At 35.5% G+C, this 27,883-nt stretch overlaps 1 protein-coding gene across 11 annotated transcripts in view; it reads right to left on the bottom strand.

Moving 5' to 3' along the window:
• The window catches only part of LMNTD1 (lamin tail domain containing 1), a 488,007-nt gene that overhangs the window by 387,543 nt on the left and 72,581 nt on the right, over positions 1–27,883 (bottom strand). For 8 of the 11 annotated variants that reach the window (XR_004286888.1, XR_004286887.1, XR_004286886.1 and 5 more), the window contains one exon: positions 79–188. The exons of 2 other annotated variants lie outside the window; for them this stretch is intronic. The gene's annotated coding sequence lies outside the window, so the exon portion shown is untranslated. Of the gene's footprint in view, positions 1–78; positions 189–10,706; positions 10,733–27,883 lie in introns of those variants that run through there. One more of the 11 variants, XM_032347620.1, reaches the window with a different exon arrangement.

Genomic DNA, 27,883 nt, shown 5'->3' with positions numbered 1-27,883 from the left:
GAACAACTATCTTAAAAAATGTCTTTCAAATCAAGTGGTAGAAACCACAGAAGTCATGTCAGTCTGCATTTGCTTTACCTAATTGATGATCTCAAGAATGAGGAAGGGATGATGACTCCATTAAGCTGTCAGCGCCGGCCAATGTGCACACAGCATTGTAAATTGCCCATTTCTTCACTGTGCTCCCCCTATTTTAAAATATTAGAATAGGAGTCAGTCAGGCCCAGAAGGGTCCCAGAGGAATATTTTCTGCCCTTGCCTGCTCTATCTCCCTGAATTCTGCAACCTCACAATGACATAATGCTTCAAATCTCATTCTGTGGGAGTCACAAGGTCAAACTGGTCAGTTCTATGCAGTTCCAAACAATAGGTGCCATTTAATATATAGTTTTTCTTGATTCATAGCAATTTTAATATTATCACAAATATGAATGAACGTACTTCCTTTCTAAACCAGTAAACCAGGCAGATACCCCTTCATGGCCAGAAAACAACACAAAACAATAACATTTGGTTAGGCAGAGTGATCTTTCCCATCAGTACAATACTCATCAGGTGGATAATGACTGAGTTAATGGCTATTAGATGGTTTGTATTAAAGAAATAATATCAACTGCTGAATATTTGCTATGTTCCATTCACAACGCTTATCTCCTATCTTATAATTTTTGCAACTGTTTTCCCAATTTTGTAGATGAGGAAACAAAAGCTTACAGAACCTATGATACTTCTAGCAGCAGAACCAGGATTTGAACACTGCTTCAAATTTTAACTCTAGAGTTAATTTTAGACTTCACATAAGAAGCTGTGCAGGACAAACACACAGAGAAACCATGCTTGTTCCACCATGAAACTATGACATAGAGAAGAAGAAAATATTATTTTTTCCAATAATTTGATATGTGTATGAGGGTGTTACACAGGAAATTTGCCTAAATTCCATTATGAAACAAAAGAAAAACTAAAGAGCATGGAAAGTTGGTACTCTTTCAGGAATAATAACAATAACATAACACCCTTAAAACCCCTACTAAAAGCCCTGCCTTTTTCTTCTTAAATTTCCCATCTGTGATTCTATAAGCATGAAATTGAAAGAAGACACCTCTACGCCAAACAAATCTAAATTTCCTATATGAATTCTCTAGAATGTCTCCTTTTTCAACCTCCTTATTTTTATTTTATTCTTTATTTTATTCCAGTGCATTCTACATAAAAGCAATAGTTCCCAGCCTCCCTTTCAAATCTCTAAATCTCATTGCCTTTATTCGATTTCCTCTCACTCTATTCTACTATTTTCATTTTTTATGGCCCATCTTACTATTTCTATTTTCTTCTGTGGCTGTGAACATTATGAATACCCCTGCTCCTGTCCCTGTGAATGTTATAAATCCTCTGCCTATATCATCTTTATTTTTCTCACTTTCTGTCTGGCATAGCTAAAATAAACCCCATATTTACATAATAGATAATACCTATATAATCTCTTGTGTATATATTTGCCAAAGAGAAGCAAAAATATGTTTGTTAATTCATGAATTTATTTGTAGTTGAGATTATCATTTTATTCCAGAGTATATATTAATTATATAGATTCTTTGACATTTAATTACACATCTCGCAAGGATTTTTTAAAAGAATCATTAGAAAATGAATTATATTAAATGGTAAATAAACAAAAATCTCCTGTAATAGTGATAATTATGACTGATAATTTATCACCTCGATAGAGATAATAAAGATGGCAATAATGATGATAAATCTATGAACTAAATATTATTATCCTTGTATATACACAAAAAAACCCTATCCTCCCTAAGTCATGGTAAATAAGCCTAAAATGAATAAGCCTACGGTGGTGGTTGACTGTAATCATGCCACTAGTATTGTCTCTTGCACAAATCCTACTTAGTGATTTTGAATTTTATGTATTTCCAAAGGCATTGCCAGATGTCAGTGAATATATAAAGAATACAAAAGATTTAAAAAAATAGAAAAAGTGCCTTAAAATATTATCAACTACCAATACTTTTCTATTAAAAACTTCCAGAAAGCTGAAAAGTAATTCTCATTGTACTCTATATCATAGATAATCCAGGTTCACATTTACTTACATAACTGCTGCTGTAAGGAGGCTCTGTTATTACCATTTACTATTCATGGCAACAGGATTTTAAGACATTGTCCCTATATGTTGAGTCACACTCAGTCTAGATAGAACAAATGAGACGAAGCATAAAAACCCAGGAGTAGGAGTGAGCATTAAATTCTTGCTCAATTTGTTTGTTTATTTGTTTCTATGCTACTTTTCTGGATGACAGAATAAAAGCATCACTGTTCTTGATCAAGGAAGGAGCGTAGGAAAAAGAAGAAAATGTGTCTAAAGTCAGAACATGTCAAAGAAATGGCCAAAAAATTCCTTAATTCATCTATTATAATTCTAGCTTCAGGAAGAATAAGAAAAGCATATTGTTCTTTTGAATCCCAGAAAGAAAAAAGAAATCCAACAAATGAATTTGTGAAGTCGAACTTAATTTAAGAAAATACATTGAATAAGAAAAGCTAGGATTTGCTTTGATGCTTAATCAATTGAATTTTATTGGTGCTCTTTTTACCGTGAATTATGGGACACATTAAAATACTTAATTCATATTCATTTAACATTGATTTAGTTAAATGGCTGTTGGCCACTATTACAATAAAGACTAATAGTAACGATAGAACTGAGAAAGATATATTGTGGCCCATGCATCATTTTTCAATACTAGAGGTCAAATAGATTCCAGGATTCTGGAGCCAATTTGTATAGGTTCAAATCCCAACTCTGTCACTTATTAAATGTGCAACCATAGGTAATTTATCTAACCACTCTGTGTCTCAATTTCCTCATGTTTAAATATGGATAATAATAGTATCTACCCCCATAGAGTTGTTATAGAAATTAAATTACTTAATAAATATAAAAATTCAGAAAAAGTCCCTCCCATATATTAGGCACTATTTAAGTATCTGCTGTTATTTGAAAGCTATTTTTGAAAAAATTATGTGACTAATTATGACATTCACTTCTGGGTTTGTTTTTTGTTGTTGTTGTTGTTGTTTAAAGATTTTATTTTTTTACTTGACAGAGAGAGAGAGACAGTGAGAGAGGGATCATAAACAGGGGGAGTGGTAGAGGAAGAAGCAGGCTTTCTGTAGGGAGCCAGAAGCAGGCTCGATCCCAGAACCCTGGGATCGTGAGTCGAATGCAGATGCTTAAGAACTGAACCACCCAGGCACCCCTCACTTCTGGTTTTAATAATACTCATAAAACCAGAAATAGAAAAATAATTCTTAATTTAAGGTATCAGTTAAGAATGTTTCTGGTGGAAAATAACAGAAAACTCCATGAATGGTGGTTTAAGCTACAAAAACATTTTGTGTTTATTTTAGAATAATTTCAGAAGCAGAGTCTCAGAACTGGGTCAGTGAGCCAAAAATATCACACAGGACTCTGGCTCATTCCAGCTTTGTGTTCTGACCATGCTTAGCTGTCAGCTCTTCATTCTCATGCTGGCTGCTTATGATTAGAAGGGCTGCCACCACTGCACACATCAAGATTAGATGTAGGGAAAAAAGAATTGCCAACAAGTTCTGTACTCACATATAAACTGACACCTATCCCCTAAGAGGATTCAAGTTATCTCTCTCTCAAAACACTAGCAGACTTCTCTAAGAGAAGTAACAGACTCTCCAGCATCCATAATGAGAGGCCACAGAAAGGCTTTTGGGTCAGCCCACGAATAACAGTCCTTGATAGACAGTCTATCAGAAACCAACAACAAATGTCAAACATATGATGAAACACTCAAAAGTATTCTGATTGAAGCTCAGAACAAGAAAATCTGCTTATTTACAGTATTATTCAGTATTTTTAAGGAGGCCCTAGCCAGTGGCCATAAGCAATGAAAATCAAAGATAATCAACTGAAAAATTTATATTTGAAATGAAATAAAATTATAATTCAATTCCTTGGCTCACTATTGGTAATAATCTACTGAAATACACAAGTACACAAAGACGTGTGTATAAAATTGCAGTATTATTAGCAGTATTCAAAAACTGGAAGTCATGTAAGTACCCATCACCAGAGTGGGATTTAATAAATTATAGTCCATTCATAATGTAACATACCATGGAGATATTTGAAAGAATGACATATATCCATACATAATAAGGAAAAATGCTTGCCATATATTGTTCAGTGAATTAAGCAAGTTACACATGTAGAGGATGATTCCATTTTGATTTTTAAATATATGTAAATTTATATAAATTACATACATACATTTGCATACGTTTCAGGACCGGGACTAGGGGGAAGTAAGTGAGGTGCTTAGAGCACAAAATGTAAGGTGCTCACTCTCAAAGCCTCTTTAATTTTACATACTAGATGCCTCACTCACTGTACCAGAGTCCTGGCCTTGATGAGGGCCTTGAAAAATCCTTGAGAAGAACCATACATGAGTAAAGGAATATTTTCATTTTAACCCTTTTTACTTATATGTTTATTTGATTTTTTTTTTTTTAAGGAAAGATTGAAACAAATTGTTTAATGAGGATTGTATCCAAGGGACAAATGGCTACCACACAGCAGTAAAAGACTTTCCTTAGCCTGGGGCCCCTTACAGTGCAACAGCACGTTAATATTTGAGCAGGCTTTCCTGTTCACTTCCACATAATTTTTCAGAATTTTCATTTATTTTATTAATTCTCCAATCCTTTGACAGAGGAAATACTATCAACACTGAATGTATGAGTGATCATACTTGTTTCTAACTGTATTTTTTAATGTTCTCAATGCTTATTAGTAAAAGCTCTTCCAGGGTCAGTTTCTGTATAATTACCATGTAATCGACTGAGCAAAACTTTAATGACTCTTTAACAGCACAGAAAGTGGTCATTTGCCAAATAATTACATTAGCTGAAGTCACTCGTCTATGTATCAATAGATACTCTGCTGACCGTGGAATCTCTACATGAATATGAGTAACTTCCGTCTTTTTCATTCAGGCTATTTATCTTTCCTTCTGATCAAAATTCATTCCCTTTGTTGTTTTGTTTTTCCAAGTTTTGAGCTTTACATGGTTCTTTAAATGTGATTTGATAACCTTAGTTTTTCAGGAGAGCATATTTTGTTGTAACATAGTCACCTTTAGTAATTAAAACTAACAATTGGCTTAGCTTTATTTCATTATGCATACTTTTTATTTCATTATGCATACAAAAGGTAAAGAGTAGAAAGTGTGCCCTGTTTTTTTTTTTCCATTCTCTTCCATGCATTTAATTATCCCTTCATTTGTTCATTTCACAAATATTTATTGAGCCCCTTTTCTGTGCCAGGCACCAGTCTAGGACCCAGGGATACCAGTGAGTAAGGTAAGTCAAATGGTCTTTGTTCTTGCTTTACTTAGGTCTCTGCTCAAATATCACCTCCCCCAAGAAGCTAAGTGTGCCCTGTTTTATACTAATAATAAATTGACACAATCTTCTTGCTATTTTTATATTACCTCCATATGGTGTGAAATGTTTTCATTGTGTTTTGTTGTTTTTCAAAGACAGGTCTAATAGCTTCCTTCTCTGTTTTAAAACCTTTCAAACCCATCCATAAAATATTCTACCCATAATTCCCCCATCCATATTCACAATTATAAATTAGCAAATGACTGAAATAAACAAAACATATTTCAAAATACAGATTACCTGGTTTTTATTTTTCCCAAGTGTAATTTTAAAAGCAAACACAGGGTTCCCAAATCTGCTGTGATACCAGCATGTCACAAGTCAGTTTATGGAAGAATGAAACCTTTATCTAATTCAGCCAGCTGTTTGGGCTTCCTTATGCCAAACAATGGATTTGACCATTTTTCGTAATGACTTGATTAACTTTGGTAACATGAAAATACTGATAGTTGCTTAGAAATTAAACTTAAGGTGATGTCAATTTATAATTTGAACCAAAGTTCCATTTCAATAGGACAGGTGCTTATTTATTCCTTTAGAGAGTAAATAAGCTAAATTAATATTTTAATATGGAATAAACTGGTTCATGTTTTTGGATTCATACCTGTTTATAAATTTTATCTACATTTCCTACTTGAACAAAGAGTGAACTCACTTTTAAGGAAAAGAGATTAACTATTTTTAAATTAGTAGACCATCCTATTTCAGTCATGTGGTTCTTTTTTTGGCTGGATTGAGTTGCATGAAAAATAATATTAATTTGGTTCCTAATACAGTTAGTTAGCCTTGAGAAATTTAAATCTCTCAAATTCCTTCAGCAGTCCACTGTTTGTTTCCATTACTTTAATTACATGGAAGCATTTGTCAATAATCTCTATTGAATATTTTAGATGTTTCTTTCCAGACCTCCATTTACCTATTTATAAACAAATGTAAAACTAGAAAGTAAAGAAAAAAATCTCTATCATTCCAAAATTCTACAATTCTATCTGAATTTTGAAATGGTCTAATAAAAATATATTCTTGCTTCATGTTATTTGATGGGCATAATTTTTTTCTTTTAAAATTTCTGCCTAGGGTGCCTGGGAGGCTCAGATGGTTAAATGTCTGCCTTTGGCTCAGATCATGATCTTGAGGTCCTGGGATCGAGTCCCACATCTGGCTCCCTGCTCAGTGAGAGCCTGCTTCTCCGTCTGCCTCTGTCTCTCTCTGTCTCCCATGAACAAATAAATAAAACCCTTAAACAAATAAAAAATAAATAAAATTTCTGCCTAATTACCACATTTCTCAGCCACTATTACAGAGTAACTTCTTATTATTAGCACGATTTGAATTAGATGTCTTAGTAAGATACCTATTTGCAAGGCATGGAAGCATAGTATCATGTTACTGTAAGCAAAAACAAAAATGATGGTTCATGTATCTGGGAGATTCAAGGGCTTATGAGCTTTGGGTGGAGCAAGCATAATCCAAGTGGTCAAATGTTGTCAGGCATTTGGATGTCTCCATGTCTACTTTGGTTTGGGTTTATTTCCAGGCATATTTTTTATGGATAGCATAAAAATGACTGCCATTAGCTTCATTTGTCTTTACATCCAATGAATTCAGGCAATGAAATTGCTACAAAAGTGCACATTTTTCCTGATAGCTCTAAAGCCCTAGGACGAACTCTGTTTGGCCTGACATGCCTCATGTAGCCAAATTTGAACTAATTCCAGCGGCCAAGAGGATATGTATGCTCATTGGCCAGACCTGGATTTCACACACCACCCCTGACATCAACTATTTTATTCACTAAAGTCACTCAGATTGGACCTGTGTGGACTCAGATGGAGGAATGATTCCCCCACAAAATTAGGTGCACCACGTTTAATGAGAAGGAACATAGGGCTACCCACCGTGCCAACTTGCAACAGCATTCCATCAACCAGAGTCCCTAAACAGTATACTCTACCATCCAATCTATTTGTGCAGCTGTTGTTAATGTAGTTGAGTGAAAAATGTTTATGACATTGACTTGATATTTTCCAGAATCTAGTATCTTACATGCAGTGATGAAACATTTTTTAAAAATAAGTATAAAATATATTCCAGTCTCATATAGAAATGTCTTTTATCAGTATTTTTCAATTAGTTTTTTTAATATTTTCAACTTTCCTATGTATTATCTAATTTATAATTTAATATGATAATGAATACAAAACAATTAGATAACAATTGTTCAAAATACATAACATTGTTTAGTACACTTGCTTTATTAAATCCACTTACAGCATCTATCTACTCAGAGTAAAATCTTATTTTATCAATTAAGACCCTGATATAAGATCCAAGATAGACACACAAGAGTTAGCAACTAGATTCTAACATGCTTATCACTTCTAAAAAAATAAATTTTAGGCAATTGAAACTTTCAAGTAGTTTTCTTTAATAAATATTTAAAATTATCAATAATAAAAATAAATTCAGCACTTTGACTCCAAAAGTCTTACTTGTACTTCCCCCAGCATTTTAATTGTATAAAATTAATCATCTTCATTAATCCAAAATATATTTCCTATCAGGTAATAAACTCTTTGGAGAATTCTTCACTTAAGTAAGCCTTATCAAACAAGATCTACTGTGTTTGAAGTGAACAGTATCATTTCAGGTGCAAATTGAGTAGACTGGAGCGTAATGTGACTCACAGAGCCAGATATCTTGCTCCTCCAAACAGTCTTACATAGGAATCAAGCACCACTGGCTACCTTTAGGCAATTAGGGAACCAGTTTACCAGGTTAGTCAGCCTAAAAAACAAGTAGCACTTTTTCCTTCCTCCCTTCCTCCCTCCCTTCCTTCCTTCCTTTCTTTGTTTCTTTTCCTTTTCTTTCTTCCTTCTTTCCTTCCTTCCTTCCTTTCTCTCTCTCTCTCTCTTTCTTTCTTTCAAGAAACATGACATTTATTTCTCCTGGCAGTTTAACCAGGTTCTGAGTAGGTGACCTTTTGCTTCTTCAGACATATTATGTAAAGACATTCAATAAATCAATGACTCTAATTTGAAATATTTGTAATGCTGGATAAAAGCCAACTGCTTCCTTTTCATGGAACTGTAACACTTTCACAGAAGTAATAGTTATTGGTTGCCTTTAAATATATGTGTATGTATATATACATACATATACATATATATATTTAATATTTGGTTATAAAAATTGTAGGAAGACCTGATCTGATTATGGATAAGGCTCTCGGGGCTTTGTTATGGAAAAAAATCTTTTGTTTTTTAATTTTTTTTTTTATTATTTGTTTCAGGGGTAAAGTTCTGTGATTCATCAGTCTTTTATAATATGGGAAAAATCTTTACACAAGTGTTCAGCTCCATTCCATGAAGGAAAGCCTAATGAGAATCAGAAGGTGACCCTACCTTCCTTTCCAAGCAATAAGCAGAGATTATTGCTGAGAGAGACCAATGCACCATTGGAAAGGCCCTTAGAGCAAAGCCAAAGGATATGGGCACCAGGCCATACTTGATTTTCACACTTATCCCATTTTTCCCTTTGGTGAAATTTCCCTAGATGCCACATATCCTGGGTGTATTATCCGTGGTCATGAGAAGTGATCCATGTAGTAAGGAGTAAGAAAACACGGAAGTGTTCTGTTTTAGAGACCTGGTAAACAGGATCTGACTCTAGTGGGCAGTAGCCCAAACTATTACCTAGGTATTCATCCACAGTAAAAGGATGAAGGAGCAAATATAGTGCTTAAGAGCCTGGACTTCTTAATTAAATTGACCTAAGGTCCAAGTACTTTTACCACTCATGAGCTGAGTGACTGGGGAAAACTGTCTTGCATTTCCATCACCCTCTTTCCTTATCCAGAAAGTGAACATACTAATACTATCTATAGTGTAGGAGTATTATGAGTTCCTGGCACAAAATAAAGTATCCACTCTAAAGTAGGGGTAAAATAGTGGCCCAGAGACTGGTGATGGTGTTGTGAAAGCTGACTGACAAGGGAGAAGAGCTGAATAAGAAAACAGAGTGTCCCTTTAATGAAGTCAGCCACACTGTCACAGCAGGCAGGGAATGGGCATCTGTCCACACCCACACTGGGCGGCCCCGTAGCCAGTTGGCCGTCCTTCTAAAAATGGAACGTGTGGTTGCAGTGCAAGACACTATCAAACTGACTTCAAGAGTCCTTCAGCAAAGGTTAATCATAGATTAAAAGTAAAATAAATAAACCCTCTGGTTTGAAAATAATTTCTCTATGTCCTCTAGTCTGTTTCCCTTCCCCTAGACAGACCTCCATTTAAACATCACAAAAAATGTAACATGACTTTAATTTCAAATATCTGTAGAGAAATAATTTTCACAACCTCACCTGACAAACTATTTCAGCAGCTCACAATCTTTACTTCAGAAAGATTAAAAAAAATGTTGCCTGGGTATACAACAATCATTTCTAATGCATAATGACATTCTGTCTCTAATGGCCAATTCTTATTCTTTCTAAAGGGTTTACTTCCTTTAACCAATTTCCAGATTAGTACATGGAGTCCTTAATGGAAAAAAAAAAGTATAATATTTTAAGTTAGAGTTCCACATACAATGTCATATTTAGAGCATTCTGATTTGAAAACGGGTGTGAATTTCAGTTCCAGCTTCTCACTACAGTTTAGTCTGACTCTCACAAGAGACTAGTCTCCTCTCTCCCCTCCAAAATATGCCTTGGTTTCATTGTCCTCAGCTGTCCCATCCATTAGATTCACCTGGGGAGCATTTAAAACCTTCTGATGCTAGGGCCCTACTCCCAGAGATTCAAGTTAATTGGCCTGGGGTGTGGATTGTCATCACTTTGCTCCTTAAAATTCTCAGAGTGATCCTAGCAAATTGAGAGCCATTGCTCTTTGCGGAATTATGTATGCAAAGGCACCAAATACCCCTTTCTCTTTCTTTTGTTCCTTAGTTTCACAATCTAGTCATTTTTAAGAAAGATTATAATATGAACACGATCTCTTTAATTAAGAATAGGTAGATGATTGCATAATGATTCTGTCTTTTGAGTGATTTGGAGAGCAATGGTATAGTAACTCCTACAGTTACTATAAAATGGTCTCATAAATCCCATTTTAAAATTATTGAAACTGTTCACCAGCTAGTAAATTTTTTTTTCTATAAACCAAATTAGACACAAATTTCTATAAAAGTAAGTAATAACCATTTTTCACCTTCCATAGAGAGAGGTCTTCTGTTCCTAATAATGTCACCACTACTCTCCCAGGCATCCAGACTTGACTCTTCCTTCTCTACCACAGTGCCTTGTAGTGAGTTAAATAGAGCTCGTTTCATTTTCAGTTTACAAAGAAAAACACCGTATTTGGTGGTGGTGGTTTGGGTACTCGATGCCTCCTCCTGTTTTACAGTGATTTTTTAATCTGTAATTCTGTCTGAGAACACTTCCCCTGCTGTTTTCAGAGCTGTCAGGTTCCTGCCTCTCCACATTGTTCACCAGACCTTCATTTAACAAATATTTCAGAGGCACCTATTATGTGCAAGACATGCCAGAAGATCCAGTTCTGTCATGGAGATTGCTCTTCAGAAGGAGAGACAAAATAAAGGACAAATAAATAAACATGGAAATGTACTGTATGTAGTACAGAGAATGTAATAGTCATGATCTCGTATTCCATATAACACACTTTGGAAATTCCCCCTCCCTGGTTATCACCAACTCTAAAATGACTTACTGGGGCGCCTGGGTGGCTCAGTGGGTTAAGCCGCTGCCTTCGGCTCAGGTCATGATCTCAGGGTCCTGGGATCGAGTCCCGCATCGGGCTCTCTGCTCAGCAGGGAGCCTGCTTCCTTCTCTCTCTCTCTGCCTGCCTCTCAGTGTACTTGTAATTTCTCTCTGTCAAATAAATAAATAAAATCTTTAAAAAAAAAAAAATAAAAAAAAAAAAATAAAATGACTTACTTATTTAATCCCAAGAAATCTTTCACTTCCCTCTTACCAACAAAATCCAATAGAATTAGGTCTAGCTTAAGTTTCCAGAATTTCTTCTGTTGAAATCTCACTCTGACTGTTTTGTCTTAAAGCGCAGGAGAGAAATGTTGAGAGAGGTATGCTGTAACATTTCAAATGAACTTACTCTTGCTTGGAACTCCCAATACATTGATTATTTTCCTCCTTTTCTTTGTCATTTTCTGTTGGCTTTGATTCTAAATTTTCTTCATATTCTAGTTCTTATACTGACCAAAGATAAGATTTTCCATCTCCTTCTATTAATCTGGATATTCTTTTCTTTTCACCTAGCACTTGAATTCAGTCTGGCCAGCACCATTTTTAATCTACCCTTAAGTTTTATTGACAAGCCTAGAGGCTCCACATTATCGGGACTTGGCAAATATATATGCTACTTCCAACTCTGTTGATATACTAGTTATTCAACAAATATTTACTGACCATCTTCTATGTTCTAAGATCCATATGTTGCACAGGTGTTACAAAGATGAACAAGATACGGCCCATCTTCTATGGAAGTTTACACATGCTTAACACAAGATAAGGCCAGTTGGTTAAACAAACAAACAAACAAAAAATACTATTAAAGTGAAGAATCATAACATAAATAACTAAAGTGTATAATTTTCACTTTAAACCTTTAAATATTTACTGACTCACCAAACTTTAGTTATAGGGTCAAGGTCTTTTCTTCCATTGCTTATTGGAATTTTGCATGCCCTTTCTTGCAGAGCCACAACACATCATCTATAATTTCTAGTTCAATTTGCTTAAACAGAGTAAGAATGTTACAACATTATAGAAGTATCTGTACCAAACCATTGAGATTTTTGTGATTTTTTTCCCAGTCTTGCTCATACTTATTCTGATAGCACTTGTTTTAGCATTTCATTTTTATAGTCTTTCCAAAGGAAAAAAAAAAAACAAACCATCTTTTCAAAAAAAAAAAAAAAAAAAACCCCATCTTTCATTCCACACGCAATATTTCATCAGTTTGTTTAATTAAATTACTTGTTTTAAAATATGAAGTATAATTAACATAATCAGGTTTGAGACTCTTGCTAAGTGCACCCCAGGGGAGGGAAGCAAAGACATGCAAACAAGAAATGGAGACCTTTCAGCTGGGAGCAGTTAGTGCACCTTGGATATCTATCACTACATCTCAGAGACAGCAGGGAATGCTCTGGTTAATCTGGCAAGGGTGCTTAAGAGATCTACTCCATATTATATTATTGCAATACAATATAAATACTTTAATAAAGGCTTATGCAAAATGTTGTATATCTTAAAAGGATCCTTCCCCATTATCCAGCAAGAATGTTGTTTTGGACAGATTTCTTCTTCTCCCTCCTCTTCTTCTTCCTCTTCCTCCTCTGCATTCTGTCTTCCTCCTCCTCCCCTTCCTCTCCTAATCCTAACAGTCCTCCTCCTCCTCCTTCTTGGTCTTTTACCTTTATTTCAATTTATCTTTTGGAACAGCAATATAATTCTATACTCCAGAATTTTTAAGGTATATCAGTGAAAAGTATCTTTGCTAACCCTGCTCCCTAACTGCCAGCCCTTTTTTCCCAGAGGCAACCAATGTTACCAGTTCTTTCTGTGTCCTTGAATAATTTTTTAAATGAATATAAAAACACATCAAACACATAATCATATACATTCTTTTTTTTCCCTTTTATAAAAATACAAAATGTTAGCATACTAGTTTTGTCATTTCTAGGATGTTTTGAAATTTTCCTTCTCCCTCATGGGAGACAGAATATTCATCAAGCAGATCAAGAACTTGTCAAATGCTCTGTGTTTTGCTGACTAAGGCTTCCAGCAGATGGCCAGATTATGTCCCCATTACTACTATATCTTGATTCTGTGCCAGTTTTGTAAAATATATCAAGAAGACATCATCTGTTTCCTCTCTAAGGTCAGTTCAGTTCAACACATTTCTTTCTCATTTATTCATTTCTAAGGTATATATTTGGTGGATTTCCTTAGAGGTGTATCTTCTTGATATACAGTATTGTTAAATCTTTCCTCTTATTAGATTTTTAGTTATTACTTATTTATTTGATGCACGAGATAAGCTATTTCATGAAAATACTTCTAACAAGTCTAGGCATTTCCCTGCAGCTTATATGTCTACATACATGTTGCAATGTCCATTCATTTTATTTACAAGCCATGTGTTTTACATTTGTTGTGGTATTTTGAATTTTAAGCAATACTTCCAGTGTCTTCTAATTATTTTCTCATGTGAGTCACTGAGAAGTTCCTTCAGTCTTATTTTTCATTTCATGTCCTGTTTTTCTCCAGTGAAATCAGCCTCATGACTTTATCCTGGAGTTTGCTTTGCTTTCTTTACATTTTCAGTGTAGAGCCCTCTTGAACAAGTCAGCTGACCTCTGGAAAAACACATTTGTTCTTCCCCATTTGGAATACTCAAGTCACCCAAGAGCCTATCATTCCAGGATATTAAGTCATGGTCCAGGTATCTAAGCCATTTCACTAACACTAACTGCATTGTTAGTAGTTCCCTTCCCAGAGATTCCCCTATCTCCCAAATGTTCTACTCCAATGAAAAAGAAACAATGGAAACATGACCTATAGTCCACCAGTTTCCTGCTTAAAATTTCAGAGTCCCAAAAGATACTTTCCTAATCTTTTGTTAGTGTCTTTTTTCTGTTCAAGAATGAACAATTTGTTAATTTGCCAGATTTGTTAATTAATCCATTACTTTATCCAACAAATATTTATTTAGTGCCAAGGGCTGGAGTTATTAAAAATGATTAAATTTTATAGTAATTTATTATTGTATAGCAGTAGTGTCTATAATTTAAACTGGTTAGTATTACATAAGAGCATGTTACAAAAGATAGGATCAGTGAAGACAAAGTAACTAAATCTGGTAGGTAGCCAAGTAGTAGAAGCAAGTAGAAAGGCTTTAGAAAAGAGAAAATCTGGAATTCTAGAAGTAAGTAGGAATATGTCAGGCAGGTAAGGCAAAAAAGTGCATATAGGCAGGCAGAGGATTTTGTGCAAAAGCACAGAGGTATGAATACACATGTAAAACCTAAACTAAAGAAACATCAGTAGTAATGAATAGGTGAATACAGAATAGGGAGATAGTCTAGAGTTAGAGTTTATAAGGTTTTCTGACCATTAGGATATGAGGAATCAGAGAAAGGTAGGATTCCAGAATGACTAAGTTTGATAAGGGGTAGACTGATAGATGGTGAAGTCTGGAATGAGGGAGCATGAAATGGGAACAGGTTTGGGTGTTAGACTGATGAGAATGAACTCAACTGTATACATATAGATTTTGAGGTAACTATAAGCTATTCAAGCAGGGGAGCCCTCCTAAGCTATGAGAACTATCAGTCTGAGCCCCAAAGTGAAGATGAATAAAACTTAAGCATGGGAAATTGTTAAAGCAAAGTTTGATATGGATTGAGAAGTTAATTAGAAGTAAACAAGCAGGGCATCTTCTCTTAAATACTCTTTCAAATAATAGATAAAATTTGGAACAATTTTTAATCCATTTATGTCTTAACAGGCTAATAAATGAAAAATATATAGTAATAGAAAACATTAGTAATAGAAATAGAATAGTAATAGAAAAACCACATAACTTCCAGGGAAGATGATACAAATAGATAGCACTCTCACCAGAGCAAACAACATGGAAGAGGACCAAAGATGGGCCAAAAAAACTCCACAACTAAATATAGGGAAGAGACCACATAGAAGAGGGTAGAAAGGGTAAGGACTCCATAGAAACTAAACGTGTGGGTCTGAACACTGGAGGATGGAAGCTATAGACACAGAGAAGGGAGAGAAACAGACTATCATGAGAAACAGACTATCACATTGGGGAGCATGCAAAGGGAAGCAAAATTCCACAAGCATTCGTCTTTGAAAATCAAATGGTCTGAATTTTGTGAGCGCTTACAACCAATGGGACTTAAAGCCTGAAACTCTCAAAATTAGCAGGTTCTGCTCTGTGAGGGCCCAACAGCAAGAGGAAGCTGAGTCCCTGTCCTTAAAGAGACTGCACAGCAAAGAGCCCTCAGAGATAGAGCTTAGAAGAAGCAGTTTGAAAGACCAGAGGCTTATAGGAGAAAGAATTAGTTCCTAATCTCAGAGTTCACTGAGCGGCTTCTCTGGAAACAAAGGAACTGGCAGGTACCATTTCCCTCCCTTGCCCCTCATTTTATTTGTGTGTGTGTGTGTGTGTGTGTGTGTGTGTGTGTATTTATATATATAATAATAAATATTATAAATATATAATATAAATATATTTATATAAATATAAAATATTTATTTATTTATTTATTTCATCCATTTATTTGACAGAGAGAGATATCACAAGTAGGCAGAGAGGCTGGCAGAGAGAGAGGGGGAAGGAGGCTCCCCACCGAGCAGAGAGCCCAACGCAGGCTCGATCCCACCGGGATCATGACCGGAGCAGAAGGCAGAGGCTTAACCCACTGAGCCACCCAGGCACCCCTCATTTGAAACACACAGCCACTTGCAGGAACCAGTACAGAGTTAGCACTCACAACATAACTTGCTTACACCACACCCAGTCCCCACCCCCAGCCAGACTTGCCTCAGCCCCAGTGTTGTGGATCCCCTCCCTCCCTCAGAATACCTATGCAAACCTTACCATCTGTTTCTTGCCTTCCTCAAAGCATGCACAACAGTATGCTAAAACTGTACACCTGTCAGCAAGCTCTGTGGAACAGTCCCTTGCCTGCCTCATCTCCACAGCAGCTGCTTGTCCCAGTGAAGGAGGACCAATGCCATCTAGTTAAAAGTGCACCTCCTGCCCACTACTTTCAAGAGCAAGAGATAAAACTGACATTCCTAAAACAGAGAAAACAGACACAGAGAGTTTGGCAGAATGTCACAAAAGAATATGTCACAAAATAAAGAACGGGACAAAACCAGAGCAAGAGACCTAAGCAAAACAGATATAAATAGCATGTCTGTTGGAAAATTTAAAATAATGATCATAAAGATAGGCACTGGACTTGAGAAAAGAATGGAAGACATCAGTAAGATCTTTAAGACAGAGATTAAAAAAAGAACCAATCAGAGATGAAGAATACAATAAATGAAGTTAAGAATACACTTGATGGAATAAATAGCAGGCTGGGAAAATCAGAGGAATAAAATAATGAACTAGAAGACACAGTATGGAAAGTAATTAAGCTGAAAAAATGAAAAAAAAAAACCCAGAATTGTGCAAAATAAGAATACACTTAGGAAACACAGTGATGCCATCAAGCATAATAATATTCTCATTGTAAGGATCCCAGAAGGAGAAGAGAGAGAAAGTGGGGGAGATAATTTATTTGAAGAAATAAAAGCTGGGAATTTCCCTACCTGAGGAATGAAATTGATATACAGATCCAGGAGACACAGAGATTCCCCCAACAAAATCAACCAAAGGAGTTCCACACCAAGACACATAGTAATCAAAATGGCAAAAAATAGTGATAAAGAAAAAAAAAAAAAGAAAGAAAAGCATCAAGAAAAAGAAGATAGATTCCCAAGGGAAACCTCATAAGGCTATCAGCAGGTTTTTCAGCAGAAACTTTGCAGGCCAGAAGGAGTGGCATGATATATTCAAACTGTTGAAAGGGAAAACTCTTCAGCTAAGAATATTCTACACAGCAAGGCTGTCATTCAGAACAGAATCAGAGATAAAGAATTCCTCAGACAATCAAAAACTAAAGGTGTTCATGACCAATAAATGAACCCTTCAAGAAATAGTAAAGGAGACACTTTGAGTAGAAAGGAAAGACCAAAAGTGACAGTATAAAAAGTATATAATACAAAAGCATTGAAATAAGTATTTATGTATGTATCCAAAACATGGGGTTCAAACTCAAGTAACCATCAACTTAATATAGACTACTATATGGAGAAGATATTATATACAAGCCTAATGGTAACCACAAATCAAAAACCACTAATAAATATGCAAAAAATAAAGAGAAGAAATCCAAGTATATCACTAAAGAAAAACCACAAACCATGAAAGAGAGAAAGGTAAGAAAGGATCAGAGAAGAACTATAGCAACAATCACAAAACAAGTAAAAAATGACAATAAACACATAGCTATCAATAATTACTTTGAAACCTGGTGATTAACAGACCTGTACCCCTGGGGCTAATAATACGTTAAATAAAAATTAAAAATTTTTAAAAAATTACTTTGAATGTAAATGGACTAAATGTTCCAGTCAAAAGACATACGGTTACAGAATGGATGAAAAGACAAGACTCATCTATATATTGCCTATAAGAGAATAATTTTAGACCAAAAGACAACTGAAGACTGAAAGTGAGGGGATAGAGAAACACCATACAAATGGGTGTCAAAAGAAAGCCAGAATAGCAATACTTAATACTGAGCAAAATAAGCTTTAAAACAAAGATTGTAGCAAGAGACAGAGAAGGACATTATATAATCATAAAGGGGACAATCCAACAAGAAGATATAACAATTATAAATATTTATGCACCCAACATGGGAGCACCTAAATACATAAGACAGTTAATAAGAAACATAAAGGAACTAATCGATGATAATACAATAATAGGAGGGGACTTTAACACTCCATGCATGTCAATGGTTAAATCATCCAAACAAAATAGCAACAGAGAAAGAGTGGCTTTGAATGACACACTGGACAGGATGGATTTAACAGATATTTTCAGAACTTTGCATCCTAAAACAGCAGAATACATATTCTTTTCAAGTGCACATAGAACATTGTCCAGAACAGATCACATATCAGGCCACAAAACAAGCCTCCACGAATTCAAGAAGACCAAAGTCATACCATGCATCTTTTCTGACCAAATCTCTACAAAATTAGAAGTCAAGACAAGAAAAAATCCGGAAATACAGAGAGCTTAAATAACATGTTAATAAACAACAAATGGGTCAACCAAGAAATCAAAGATGAAATCAAAAGGTATATAGAAACAGGGATGCCTGGGTGGCTCAGTTGGTTAAGCATCTGCCTTTGGCCCAGGTCATAATCCCAGGCCTGGGACTGAGTCCCACATTGGGCTCCTTGCTCAGTGGAGAGGCTGCTTCTCCTTCTCCCTCTGCCCCTCCCCCTGCTTATGCTATCTCTTTCTCTTTCTCTCTCTCTCTCTGACAAATAAATAAATAAAATCTTTTTTAAAAAAATTTTTAAGTATATGGAAACAAACGAAAATGAAAACACAACAGTCCAAAATCTTTGGAATACAGCAAAAGCAGTTCTACAAGGGAAGTGTATATATAACAATAGAGGCCTGCCTCAACAAGCAAGGAAAATCTCATATAAACAACTTAACCTTAATTGTAAATGAGCTAGAAAAAGAACAACCAACAAAATCCAAAACCAGTAAAAGGAAGGAAATAATAAAGATTAGAGCAGAAATAAATGGTAGAGAAACTAATAAAAACAGAACAAATCAATGAAACCAGGAGCTGCTTCTCTGAAAAGGTCAACAAAATTGATAAACTTCTACTAACACTCATCAAAAAGAAAAAGTACACTCGGATAAAATAACAAATGAAAGGGGAGATAAAACAACCAACATCTCAGAAATACAATTATAAAAGATATTATGAAAAACGTATGCCAGGGGCGCCTGGGTGGCTCAGTGGGTTAAGCCGCTGCCTTCGGCTCAGGTCATGATCTCAGGGTCCTGGGATCGAGTCCCGCATCGGGCTCTCTGCTCAGCAGGGAGCCTGCTTCCTTCTCTCTCTCTCTCTGCCTGCCTCTCAGTGTACTTGTAATTTCTCTCTGTCAAATAAATAAATAAAATCTTTAAAAAAAAAAAAAAAAAGAAAAACGTATGCCAGCAAGTTGAACAACCTGGAAGAAGTAGATAAATTCCTAGAAACGTAACTTACCAATACTGAAGCAGGAGGAAATAGAAAATTTGAACAGACTGATTACCAGCAAGGAGATTGAATCAGTAATCAAAAAACTCCCTACAAACAAAAGTCCAGGACCAGATGGCTTCACAAGCAGACTCTACCAGACATTTAAAGAAGAGTTAATACCTATTCTTCCCAAACTACTCAATAAAATAGGGGAAGGAAAAGTTCCAAATTCATTCTGTTAGGCCAGTATCACCCTGATAACAAAACCAGATAGACACCACAAAAAAAGAGTCCTATAAGCCAGTATTTCTGATGAACATAGATGCAAAAATCCTCAACAAAGTACTAGCAAACTGAATCTAACAATACGTTAAAAAACCATTCACCACAATATGATTTGCAAGTCAGTGTGATACATCTTATGTATAAGAGAAAAGATAAAATAAAATCCAATAGATGCAGAAAAGCTTTTGAAAAGTACAATATCTATTTATGACAAAAGCCCTCATCAAAGAAGGTTTAGAGGGAACATGCTTCAACATAAAAAGGGCTATGTATAAGAAACCCACAGTGAACATCATACTCAATGGGAAAAACAGAGCTTTCCCCCTAAGGTCAGGAACAAGATAAGAATGTCCACTCCCACCACTTTTATTCAACATAGCACCGAAAGTCCTAGCCACAGTATTCAGACAACAAAAAGCATTAAAAGGAATCGAAATCAGCAAGGAAGAAGTAAAGCTTCACTATTTGCAGATAATATGATACTTTGTATAGAAAACCTGAAAGTCTCCACCAAAAAACTGTTAGAACTGATACATGAATTCAGTGAAGTCACAGAATATAAAAATCAATGTGCAGAAATCTGTTGCATTTCTATACACTAATAATGAAGAAGCAGAGAGAGAAATTAAGAAAATGATCCCATTTACAATTGCATCCAAAAGAGTAAAATACCTGGGAATGGAGGAGACATACCCGTATTCTGAAAACCATAAAACACTGATGCATATAAAAAAAATAGATGAAAGAAATTGAAGATGACATAAAAAAAAAATAAAGAAATCCCATGCTCATGGATTGGAAGAATAAATATTGTTAAAATGTCTATACTACCTAAAGCAATCCATACATTTAATGCAATCCTTATCAAAATACCAAAAGCATTTTTCAAAATTTCCCATTTTATACGGAACCACAAAAGACCAAAAATAACCAAGGCAATCTTGAAAAAGAAAAGCAAAGCTAGAGGCATCACAATTCCACATGTCAAGTTATACTGCAACGCTGTAGTAATCAAAACAGTATGGTACTGACACAATAACAGACTCATATATCAATAGAACAGAATAAAAAATCCAGAATTAAACTCATAATTATATGGTCAATCAATCTGTAAGAATGCAGAAAAGAAAAAACTGTCCCTTCAACAAATCATTTTGGGGGGCGCCTGGGTGGCTCAGTGGGTTAAGCCGCTGCCTTCGGCTCAGGTTATGATCTCAGGTTTCTGGGATCAAGTCCCACATCGGGCTCTCTGCTCAGCAGGAAGACTGCTTCCCTTCCTCTCTCTCTGCCTGCCTCTCTGCCTACTTGTACTCTCTGTCTGTCAAATAAATAAATAAAATCTTAAAAAAAAATCATTTTGGGAAAACTGGACAGGTACATGCGAAAAATTAAAATGGACCACTTTCTTGCACCATACACAAAAATAAACCCAAAATGTGTTAAAGACCTAAGTGTGAGACCTGAAACCATAAAAATTCTAGAAGAGAACACAGGCAGCAATGTCTTTGACATCAGCAATAGCAACATTTTTCTAGATATGTCTCCTGAGGCAAGGGAAATAAAAGCAAAAATAAATCATTAAAACAACATCAAAATAAAAGTCTTCTGCACAGTGAAGGAAACAAACAACAAAACTAAAAGAAAACCTATGGAATGGGAGAAGATACATACAAATGACATAGCTGCTAAAGGGTTAGTAGCCAAAATATATAAAGAACTTATAAAACTCAACACACACACACACACACACACACACACACACAAACAAACAAAAAAAAACCCACAAATAGTCCAGTTTAAAAATGGGCAGAAGACATGAACGGACATTTCTCCATAGACATACAGATAGCCTACAGACATAAGAAAAGATGTTCAACATCACTCATCATCAGAGAAAAACAAATCAAAACTATGATGAGATATCACCTCATACCTGTCAGATGGCTAAAATAAAAAACATAAGAAACAAGTGTTGGTGTGATGTGTAGAAAAAAAGAACACTCATGCACTGTTGATGTGAATGTAAACTGGTGCAGCCTCTGTGGAAAATTTCTCAAAACGTTAAAAATAAAACTACTCTATAATTCAGTAACTACACTACTGGGTATTTACCAATACCAAAGAATACAAAGAATACAAAAACACTAATTCAAAGAGATACATGCACCCCTATGTTTATAGTGGAATTATTTATAGTAGCCAAGATACAGAAGCAGCCCAAGTGTCCACTGATAGATGAATGGTTAAAAAAGAAAGAAAGAAAAAAAATATATATGTAATTCAGCCAAAAAAACAAATGAAATCTTGCCATTTGTAAAGACATGGACTGAGCTGGAGAGTATAATGCTAAGCAAAATTAGAGAGTCAGAGAAAGACAAATACCATATGATTTCACTCATATGTGGAATTTAAGAAACAAAATGAATGAGCAAAGGAAAAAAAAAGAGAGAGAGAGAAAGAAACAAACAAACCAAGAAACATCCTCTTAAGATAGAGAATGAACTGAGAGTTACCAGAGGGGAGATGGGTGGAAGGATGAGTGAAATAGTTGATGAGGATTAAGGAGTGCTCTTGTCATGATAAACACTGGGTGATATATGGAATTGTTGAATCACTATATTATACCCCTGAAACTAATATAATACTTTATATTAACTACACTGAAATTAAAATTTTTTAAATAAAATAAATGATAGAAAGAGTCAGAGAAAATAGTAGTAGAAAAAAATATGTCATAATACAATATAATGTTGTCCTTAGGGCCAAGAACATCAGCTCTAGCACACTTTGCTATTTATGATCCTGAATCATTCTTTTCAGCTTTTTTTTTTTTTTTTTTGGTAATATCACACCAGATCCTCCCTGAAAATTAGACAAAGACTAAAATCAATAAGTCACTTCAGATCCCTCCAAATGAATTGACCTTAGCCATTTATTAATTTAACACTTAGTCTGTAACTTCCAGTTACTGCTATGGTGATGACCTAGCAACTGGATGCTTCTAGATATTTATGAATGCCAAAGGAGCAATGGGCCAAATGTGTCAAAAAATTCCTTATTGCTATTAACAGATAATTCAATTAACCCTGTAATTTGTTTGCAAAAGTTATTGGCTATTTAGGGGTTTAAGTTTCTCAATGAATTCAACATAAATGAAGGACGTTTAATATGTCCTCAATATGCCACTGTATTGCCTGGGAGTGGTTTCACTATTTTTTCAAATTTTTGTTGTAACTATAAAGTGGCATAGTTCATAAAGATGAAAAAAAAAAGGTAAGACTTTCTGAAAATTCCAACACAGAGACATAAAAACTATCTATGAGAGAAGGAACTTAGGCAAAGCAGAATTGCAAAATGTTGTGTTGAAAGTAAATAGGTCTCTCTTTCATGAGGGAAGCACACCCACAGGGGAGAAACTGGGCTAAACTTTCCTGCAGGTCAGACTGTACAGGAAAATTTCCAGGGATGTGATAGAAAGCTAAGCTTTCAGATTTCTTTCACTTCCCTGCCATTTTCAAGGGCAAACCAAATCTGTTGAATCTTTTTGTTCTAACATCATTTCTACCACCTGCTCCATTATAGAATGGAAACTGAAGACATTCTAATTCAAATTAGATTAGGGCTGCAACTTTAATTTAAAATTGTATCCAGTACCTAGATTATTAGCTCCTGGTCCATGCAGTTGGTAAAATATTTGTTAAATTAAATAAATGCATTTTTTAATCTATGCCCTTTTCCATAACTATCACAAATTTAACTAAGTAATTTCCCATGTATCCTTTGCAAGCCTACAATGGAATCTTAGGGAGACTAAAAGATCTTCATTGTAGTAGCAATAGCTATTAGATTATCAATTCTTCCTTTAGTCTAACCTATGAATAGGCTACTACAATGCCTTATATACTTTGGAATTAAAAGGGGAAAAAAAACATAAAAATGTAGATTTAACAGATTTGTGTCTGTGTTGTAGAAATCTTTATTTAAAACACTAGTGATGGAGGAAGCAAGATGGCAGAGAAGTAACAGACTGAAATATCATTAGGTCCCAGGAGTTCAGCTAGATAGTTATCAAATCATTCCAAACACCTACAAACTCAACAGGAGATCGAAGAGAAGAAGAGCAGTAATTCTAGGAACAGAAAATAGACTACTTTCTGGAAGGTAAGTGTGAAAGAAGTGAATCCGAAGTGATGGGAAGATAGACCATGGGGGGAGGGGCCGGGTCCTGACAAGCAGTGGAGCTGCACAGTACAAAATCAGACCTTTTAAAAGTCTGCTCCCCTGAGGGACATTGCTCCAGAGGCTAAGTGGGGATGGAGCTCTCATGAGGACAGTGTGGTCTCAGGACCCACAGAAACATCAGGAATGTCTGAGTGTAGCAGAGCTCCCAGGTATCAAAGCAGGGAAGCTGGCTACAGAGAGAGCCGAGGACTGGGCTCTCAGCCCGGGGTTACCTTAAACCATTATCCAAGGCATAGTCAGGCCACTGCTCTTCCAGCAGCGACTCCACAAGTTGCAGATCTGGAGAGACACCTCCCCCTTTCCTCCTCTGGGAGGAGTAGTGGGGGAGCACACTGCAGGAATCTGCTGGGTTTGGAGACTCCAAATGGGGCCATGTGCCAGAGATAGAATGCTCAGTCACAAGCCAGGTGAGCACAGAGTGTGGCCGAGAACAGAGGGATTGGAGGAATTGACTGCTTTTCTCTGAGGGTGCACTGAAGAGTGGGCCCCTAGCTCTTGGCTCTGATAGGTTGGATTGAGAGACCTCCATTTTCATTCTCGTCCTCCAGAGCTCTACGGAATGCATTCAGGAACAAAAGCTCTCTAGAGCAAACCCAAGCAGATTGCCTAGCCTGGCCCATGACAAGGGCAGTGCAATTCCCCATCAGGCAAAGACATTTGAAAATCACTGCAACAGGACCCTCCCCCAGAAGATCAGCAAGAACATCCAGCCAAGACCAAGTTCACCAATCAAGAAGAACTATGGAACTCCAGAGATAGGGGAAAGGAAAACATAAAATTCATGACTTTTTTCCCATGATCCTTTAGACAAGAAAAGTTAAATTTTTTAATTTTATTTTTTTTCTGATTGTATTTTTTTAACTTTTCCTCTTTCCACTTTTAATATTATTTAACAATTTTATCTTAACAATACCTGTTTTAAAAAGTATTTTTAAATTATCATTATTATAGTAATATTTTATCCCTTAATTTTACTTAACCTTATGTTTTGTATACATATAGTTTTTTTTCTTTAAAATTTTGGGATACAATTTCTTCTAATAGATCAAAATATACCCTAAATATAGCACATGGCTTTGTTCTAGTCTCCAGCCTGATCACATTCTCTCCCCTTTTTGTTTTCTTCTTCTAACCAATTTATCTTATCAATGCCTCTTTTGGAATCAATTTTTAATTTTCATCTTTACAGTCATATTCCATCCCTTTATCATGTTTATCCTTATTTTTGTACATATATAAGTTTTTCTTTCTTTAAAATTTTGGAACGTAGTTCCTTCTAAGAGACCAGAATACACCCCAAATCAAGTGGGTGGCTCTGTTCTATTCACCAGTCTAATATATATATATATATATATATATTTTTTTTTTAATTTTTTTCCCATCAAACCCCTCCACCCCACCCCCTACCCCCCAGTTTCGGGTCTCTTCTGATTTGGTTTGTGTATATTTTTCTGGGGTCTCTGCCACACTTTTAACATTTTATTCTCTCATTCATATATTCTTTTCTGGATAAAATGACAGGAAGAAAAACTCACCACAAAAAAAAAAAAAAAACAAGAGCCAGTAATGATGGCTAGGGACCTAATCAATAAAAACACTGGTGAAATGTCAGAACTAGAGTTCAGAATGATGACTATTAAGGTGCTAGCTGGGCTCAAAAAAAGCATGGAAGATATTTGAGAATCCCTTTCTCGAGAAATAAAAGAACTTAAATCTAACCGAGTCAAAAGAAAAAAAGCTATTAATAAGGTACAATAAAAAATGGAGGCTCTTACTGCTAGGATAAATGAGGAATAAGAGAGAATTAGTGATACAGAAGACCAAATGTTGGGGAATAAAGAAGCTGAACAAAAGAGAGACAAACAACTACTGGACCATGAGGGAAGAATTCAAGAAATAAGTGATACCATAAAATGAAACAATATTAGAATAAATGGGATCTCAAAGAAAAAAATGAGAGGGGGCAGAAGGTATATTGGAGCAAATTATAAATTATAGTAGAGAAGTTCCCTAATATGGCAAAGGGAATAAGAATCAAAATCCAGGAGGCACAGAGAAACACCCTCAAAATCAATAAGAATAGGTCCACACTCTGTCTTCTAATAGTAAAACATACACATCTTAGTGACAAAGAGAAAATCCTGAAAGCAGCTTGGCATGAACTCTGTAACATACAATGCTAGAAATATTAGATTGGCAGCAGACTTATCCACAGAGACCTGGCAGGCCAGAAAGAACTGGTATGATATATCCAAAGCACTAAATGAGAAAAACATGCAGCCAAGAATATTATATCCAGCTAGGTTATCACTGAAAATAGAAGGAGAGATAAAAAGCTTCCAGGACAAGCAGAAATTAAAAGAATTTGTAAACACCAAACCAGCCCTACAGGAAATATTGAAAGGGGTCCTCTAAGCAAAGAGAGAGCCTAAAAGTAGTAGACCAGAAAGGAATAGAGACAATATACAGTAACAGTTACCTTACAAGCAATACAATGGCACTAAATTCATATCTGTCAAGAGTTACCTTGAATGTAAATGGGCTAAGTGCTCCAATCAAAAGACACAGGATATAAGAATGGATTAAAAAAAACAAGACCCATCGATTTGCTGTCTACAAAAAACTCATTTTAGATACAAAGACACCTCTAGATTTAAAGTGAGGGAGGGGAAAACAATTCACTATGCTAATGGACATCCAAAGAAAGGTGGGGTGGCACTCCATATAGCCAATAAGATAGATTTTACACTAAAGACTATAATAAGACATGAGGAAGGACACTGTATCATACTCAAAGTGTCTGTCCAACAAGAAGATCTAACAATTTTAAATATTTATGACCCTAATATGGGAGCAGCCAACTACATAAACCAATTAATGACACAATCAAAGAAACACATCGACAATAATACAATAATAGAAGGGGATTTAACAACCCCTCACTGAAATGGACAAATCATCCAAGCAAAAGATCAACAAGGAAATAAAAACTTTAAATGACATACTGGATGAGATGGACATCACAGATATATTCAGAACATTCCATCTCAAAGCAACAGAATATACATTCTTCTCTAGTGTACATAGAACATTCTTCAGAATAGATCACATCCTGGGTCACAAATCAGGTCTAAACTGGTACCAAAAGATTGGGATGATTCCCTGCATATTTTCAGACCACAATGCTATGAAGCTAGAACTCAATCACAAGAGGAAAGCTGGAAAGAACTGAAATACATGGAAGTTAAAGAGCACCCTAAAGAGAATGAATGAATCAACCAAGAAATTAAAGAAGAATTGAAAAAATTCTTGGAAACACATGAAAATGAAAACACAACTCTTCAAAATCTTGGGGACACAGCAAAGGCAGTCCTGAGAGGACAGAATATAGCAATATAAGCCTTTCTCAAGAAACTAGAAAGGTCTCAAGTACAAAACCTAAGCCTACACATAAAGGAACTGGAGAAAGAATAGCAAAGAAAGCCTAAACCCAGCAGGAGAAGAGAAATCATAAATATCAGAGCAAAATCAATGAAATAGAAGCCAAAAGAAGAGTAGAACAAATCAACAAAACTGTCAGCTGGTTCCTTGAAAGAATTAACAAGATTGAAAAACCCCTGGCCAGACTTAACAAAAAGAAAAGAGAAAGGACCCAAACAAACAAATAAACAAAAAACCATGAATGAAAGAAGAAAGATCTCAACCAACAAACAACACCAAAGAAATACAAACAATTATAAGAACATATTATGAGAAACTATATGCCAGTGAGTTCGACAATCTGGAAGAAATGAATGCATTCCTAGAGACATATAAATTACCAAAACTGAACCAGAATGACATAGAAGACCTGAAGAGACCCATAACCAACAAACAAAAGCCCAGGGCCAGACAGGTCCCCAGGGGAATTCTTCCAAACATTTAAAGGAGAATTAATGCCTATTCTCCTCAAACTGTTCCAAAA

Source organism: Mustela erminea, chromosome 6, assembly GCF_009829155.1.
Source record: "Mustela erminea isolate mMusErm1 chromosome 6, mMusErm1.Pri, whole genome shotgun sequence".
NCBI classification, from domain to species: domain Eukaryota; kingdom Metazoa; phylum Chordata; class Mammalia; order Carnivora; family Mustelidae; genus Mustela; species Mustela erminea.
Note: the sequence above shows the minus strand (reverse complement) of the source record. Positions and strands in the feature narration are given on the sequence as shown.